A 5,495-nucleotide genomic window follows, 5' to 3' on the forward strand; every position below is an offset into this window, starting at 1 on the left:
AAGGACATTACATCAAAGTTGGATCAGCCTGTAGTGTGTTTTTCCACTTTAATTTTGAGGGTGACTCCAAATCCAGACCTCCATGGGTTAATAAATTTGATTTCCATTGATAATTTTTGTGTGATTTTGTTGTCAGCACATTCAACTATGTAAAGAACAAAGTATTTAATAAGAATATTTCATTCATTCAGATCTAGGATGTGTTATTTTAGTGTTCCCTTTATTTTTTTGAGCAGTGTATATGTTTATATGTATATAGTATGTATATGTATGTATAGATATATACTGATAGCTATTCTCATGTACTGAGCGCTCTGTTTCAGAAAGAATCCTGGTGGATTACGATTGTTATTCATTCCCGCCGCGGACAGAATAAAGTGTGAGTCACTCCCTGCTCTGCATGGGACCATGTCACAAGTCCAGTGGATCGTATGTAGGAAGCTACACTATATTCTAGCTATGTATCCACGGGTACATTACTTAGACCTGCCATGGCAGGTGCATGGGTGAGTAGTAGTATTAAAAAATGATAGGATACCTTGTCATCCGATGTAGATACCCTAGAGGGAGATGAGATACTCCTTACGTTGGGTCATATCAAGGACGCTGCAGCATGCTTAAGGGAGACTGCAGGGGAAATAGGACTCTTGGGTTCACAGGCCAATTCCATAGCGGTCTCGGCTAGGCGGTCATTGTGCATTCACCAATGGAATGCTGATGCTGACTCCAAGAAGAAATGGAGCCTCTTCCCTATGAAGGTGAAGTCTTGTTTGGTGGTGGCCTAGTTGATTTGATCTCAGCAACGACCACAGGTAAGTCAACCTTCTTGCCTTATGGTCACTCACAACAAATGAAGATGCATCATTATCGGATGCCGTCATTTTGACCCAATAGATGCACAAGAAGTTAGATCCCCTTTTCTTTGCAGGTTTCGGAAGGGGAAGAGGTCCGCAGCCTCTTCCAGATCACAGGTGCCGAAATCATCCTCTGCATCTGCCGAATCCACCGCATGACGCTGGGGCTCTCTTGCGGGAGGCCGCACCGGTGGGGGCGCATCTAAAAAAACAAAAACAAAAAACTCTTCAGTCAGTTCTGGATTCATTCGGAAAACTGGCAGTTTTCGAGACGTTTTCCCCTCAACGATTTTTTTAATCGGCCTTACCAGTTCTCCGAAGAACAGGTAGGTAGTATGCGACGCAATAAAAACATTGGCCAAAATTTACTAAGAATTCGAGTTTGTCCGATTTGTGTTTTTTTTTCTAAGTCCCAATCCTGGGAATTCACTAAGCACCAATCTCGGCAGTGTTTGGACTATTCGTAATGGTTTGATTAGCAAAGTTCAGAAATACGAATGAATAGACCATCGGTCAAACACGGCTGTTATTTCATACAATACGGGAATTCACTATTCATTCGTATTTGGGTGTTAGTCTCTGAGTGGTCAAATGCGGTCGTATTTTTATGCGAATCGTTAAAAAAAATCTGCAAAAAAATAGACCTGCTTTTTTCAGCCGTGTTTACATGTGCTGACACTTACAAATCATTCACACCTGACTTATCATGCCTATAAAAGGGACACAAACTTGTCTCATCCAAAATAATTTATTGCCTTATGTTTGCTGGAGTAAATTTGGACTTTTAAAAGTCAATACACATTTTTCAACATATATCCATTATTACACATATTAGTGTTAAAAGTTAAAATCTTTTTTATTTTGTGGGTTGTGCCTCAGGTTTTTAAATATGATTACTCATTTTTTACACACACAAACATGCCACAACAATAATGTCATTCATTTTGGTAATGAAAATATAAATGTACACAAACATATTAGGACACTTTTACACAACTCTATGGTGTTTTTCTTGTAAAGTCGTCTACAGAAGAAATGTAAACCAGTTTTAATTCACATTGTAACTTGCATTGGTCATGGATGATTATGCCTGGCTGCCAATTATTGTGTGTGCAGGATCTGAGATTGATTGGAATCTAGAAAGAGTAATGATTAGAAAAAAATCAAGTGGTCTGGTTACTTCCTGCTAAAGACATTCTTGCTGGCTGCCAATTATTGTGTGTGCAGGATCTGAGATTGATTGGAATCTAGAAAGAGTAATGATTAGAAAAAAATCAAGTGGTCTGGTTACTTCCTGCTAACATCTATGTGCATCACAAACATTTCCCTCCTCCAAAAATTGCAAAAATGGTACAGAATAAATGTGCATACGAATTTCCTGTTGCTGTTTGTACCACTTCTAATTAAGGATGTTGTTCAAATTGTCAAGGAGCTAAGTGTTATATCTTTTTTAACAAACATACACTTACGAAGTATTTTTATTTACTTCTCTGAAATAAAAAATTTGAGTTTTCAATGTTAATTGATTTTGGTTGGCTGCTTGTCCTGTCCTTTGCCTTTACCACTGTCATGTTGGCGTGCTCTGGTGGAGCGTCTTGGTGGTGATGACATTGGCGTGATATTTGGAGTAGTCGTACCAGAACTGCTGCTTGTTTGCTGTTGTTGCAGAGGGATGCTGTTACCAGGACTAGAAGCATACATTTTTTTAAAAAACACATTAGCTAGCCATATGTTTGATCAATTCTAACAAATCACTACACATGGGGGGTAATTCCAAGTTGATCGCAGCAGGATTTTTTTTAGCAATTGGGAAAAACCATGTGCACTGCAGGGGGGGGGCAGATATAACATGTGCAGAAAGAGTTAGATTTGGGTGGGGTGTGTTCAATCTGCAATCTAATTTGCAGTGTAAAAATAAAGCATACAGTATTTACCCTGCACAGAAACAAAATAACCCATCCAAATCTAACTCTCTCTGCACATGTTATATCTGCCTCCCCTGCAGTGCACATGGTTTTGCCCAATTGCTAAAAAAAATCCTGCTGCGATCAACTTGGAATTACCCCCATGGAACACGTCATTGACTGTTGTTTCCAGATATCCTGCATAGCAACATCATCACTCATAACTTAAATACATACATATGCCTGTTTGTTGCAAATGGGTCTGGTTACTTCATTGTGAAAGCAAACACATTAGTTTTCTTGTAGATCACACATACTCCACCATAAAAACACTTTGAAATCCATAATGTGTTACCTTATATTTGTATTTAAACAAACATAGTAATATGTATTTGGCCATGTTAGTTCAAACACACACGTGTTAAATTTTAAAATTACCGTACTATTTTCACAAAATAAACATGAGTTTCTGTTGCAGCATCTTACACACAATGTGCTACTGTATGGCTGAAGTGGACATACATATATTTACAGGATGTGGACAAGGCCATTTTGCTCGGATTCCATTTCATCTTTTACTGACTTCAGTAAGTATATCATATTTTGATGTGTTTGGACTTAATGCGTTTAAGTAAAAGTTTGATTAATATATTTTTTTTATTTTTTTTACAGTTTGATACTCACAATCAAGCTGAGGGGAGTGTGGTTCACGTCTTGGAGGTGTGTCCAAAATTTGGAGTGTGGGGCCCGAACATACTGTCGATAATCTTCGTGGCGGGTAGCCTGCTGTGGTTGGCCCTAAACATCAGACCTTGCTTTCTTTGCTGCCCCATTTTTTTTTGCCTGTTGTGTTACTGAAGTCCAACTTCTGCTGCTCCAGAATTCTTTTGATGGACCTAATATTGAAAGTGAAATGTTGTTATGGCCATTCCTTTACAAACATACCCTATACTACAATGGACACTTTACCTGCTTCCGCCGCGTCAACATCATCAAATGTAATGGGAGTTACTGTCGGACAACCAGTACTGCTTTTTTCCAACACTGTAAAACCAAAATAAGAAATCATGTAATCATACTATTGTGGATACATCCACCCATTATGCTTATAAACATTAATTAAATAAAAAGAGCGTGTTTTGCATTTTTAAAAAATGTAAGGACCGTAAACCAAAAAAACACTACATAAAACAATAAAGATTGTCCAATAGCCATATGCACTATGGAAAGTGCAACACAGGAAAACATGTACAGGACACAGACATAGGACACAAGTCAAAATACAGTCAATAACAACCAAAAGCACACACATCTTCATTTGGTAATGAAAGGTCAAATATTACATATGCAATATAGAAATTGCTCTGTGATGAGGCACTCCAAACACACATTACCACTATATGAGGCAACCAAAAATACAACACCAAAAAAAAAAACAAAAAAAAAAACAGTGTTGTGTCTGGGTACAAATACAGCCTCAAACTGAACAAACAAATAGTGTTTTTTTGTCAAAAAATAAAACATTCCGTAATAAGGACATTACACATGTAAGTGGTTTTAAAACCACTTTCCACTACTCCAGCCTCTAACATGACAACCACAGTTTTAACAACATTGCACATGGATAACATAAATCTCAAACCTAGTCAAAATGTAAACTTTCAAAATGTGCAAAAGGAATACATTATTGCAGGACAATTCTATGACACACCAAGTCCAAACAACACATGGAAAATATAGTGGGGAAAAAAACATGACATACAATAAAGTAAGATGTTACATTGGCTTTTGTATAAAACATTACCAAAAACAAGATATTTGCTGACACACACTTGAAGATGGGAGTAATATGCAACGTCACATGACACACATTAGAATTAAAGTTAAAAAAAAACATAGAATGTTAATGCAAATACACATGCTCACCATTCTTCCTGGGCCTATCTGAATCCCGGACATGGGTTGCAGAGACTACTTCAGGAGGTATTACACTCCGCATGAGCTCCTCATACTCCAGATATCTTGCAATATAGGGCTGGCCACCACCGGCTTTTCGAGCCGACTTCGCCTCCTTGGCCATTTTGGACTTGACACGTCGCTTTAAGTCAAAGTACCGTTTGCGGCACGTGTCCTCCGTCCGCTTGACCACCCCCTCACTATTGACAGCAGCAACAACTTTCACACACAACACCGTCTTCTTTTGTGTTGGCTAGACCAAGAAGACAAGTCTGATTTAATTTGATCTAGAAGCCTAGGGAAATTAGCTTGGTAAAGTTGATGATGGCTATGCGTCAGAAAAATACCTAGGTATTTAATCTATCGCTTGTGCCATTGAAATGGAAAGGAGTTTTCCAAAGAGAGCTTAATCTGACCGGGGATATAAAAGTCAGAGGCAGAACTCTAGGAGGCAACGGAGTCATCTGCCGCCGGGCTCCTGCCCTGAAGGGGGCACCTCTCCTCCCATTCTGTGACACCAATGAATTAAGTTAATTGATAGCTGCCACTGTCTTTTCAGTGGCCGACTTCCTCACTTGTCCTTGCACCTTACAAATCACACCCTCTCTATTATACTGAATATACACATTTTACAAGTGTCACACCCTGGATTAGAAACCACGACCTATTACACTGGAAGCAGACACCTTACTGATGAAGCGGTTTCCTCCTGTATAGGAAATATGAGAATTTTAACTATGTGAAGATACTTCTCTGACAATTACACGTAACTTCATATAGT

At 38.6% G+C, this 5,495-nt stretch overlaps 1 long non-coding RNA gene across 1 annotated transcript; it reads right to left on the reverse strand.

The window, feature by feature from the left end:
• Positions 1–1,596: 1,596 nt before the first annotated feature.
• On the reverse strand, positions 1,597–3,800 carry LOC135050672 (uncharacterized). Its single transcript, XR_010241732.1, has 3 exons — positions 3,728–3,800; positions 3,443–3,654; positions 1,597–2,541 (listed from the first exon to the last, which is right to left on the reverse strand). It is a non-coding gene; the product is annotated as an uncharacterized LOC135050672 (long non-coding RNA).
• Positions 3,801–5,495: the final 1,695 nt, after the last annotated feature.

This window comes from Pseudophryne corroboree, chromosome 2, assembly GCF_028390025.1.
Source record: "Pseudophryne corroboree isolate aPseCor3 chromosome 2, aPseCor3.hap2, whole genome shotgun sequence".
In the NCBI taxonomy this organism is placed as follows: Eukaryota; Metazoa; Chordata; class Amphibia; order Anura; family Myobatrachidae; genus Pseudophryne; species Pseudophryne corroboree.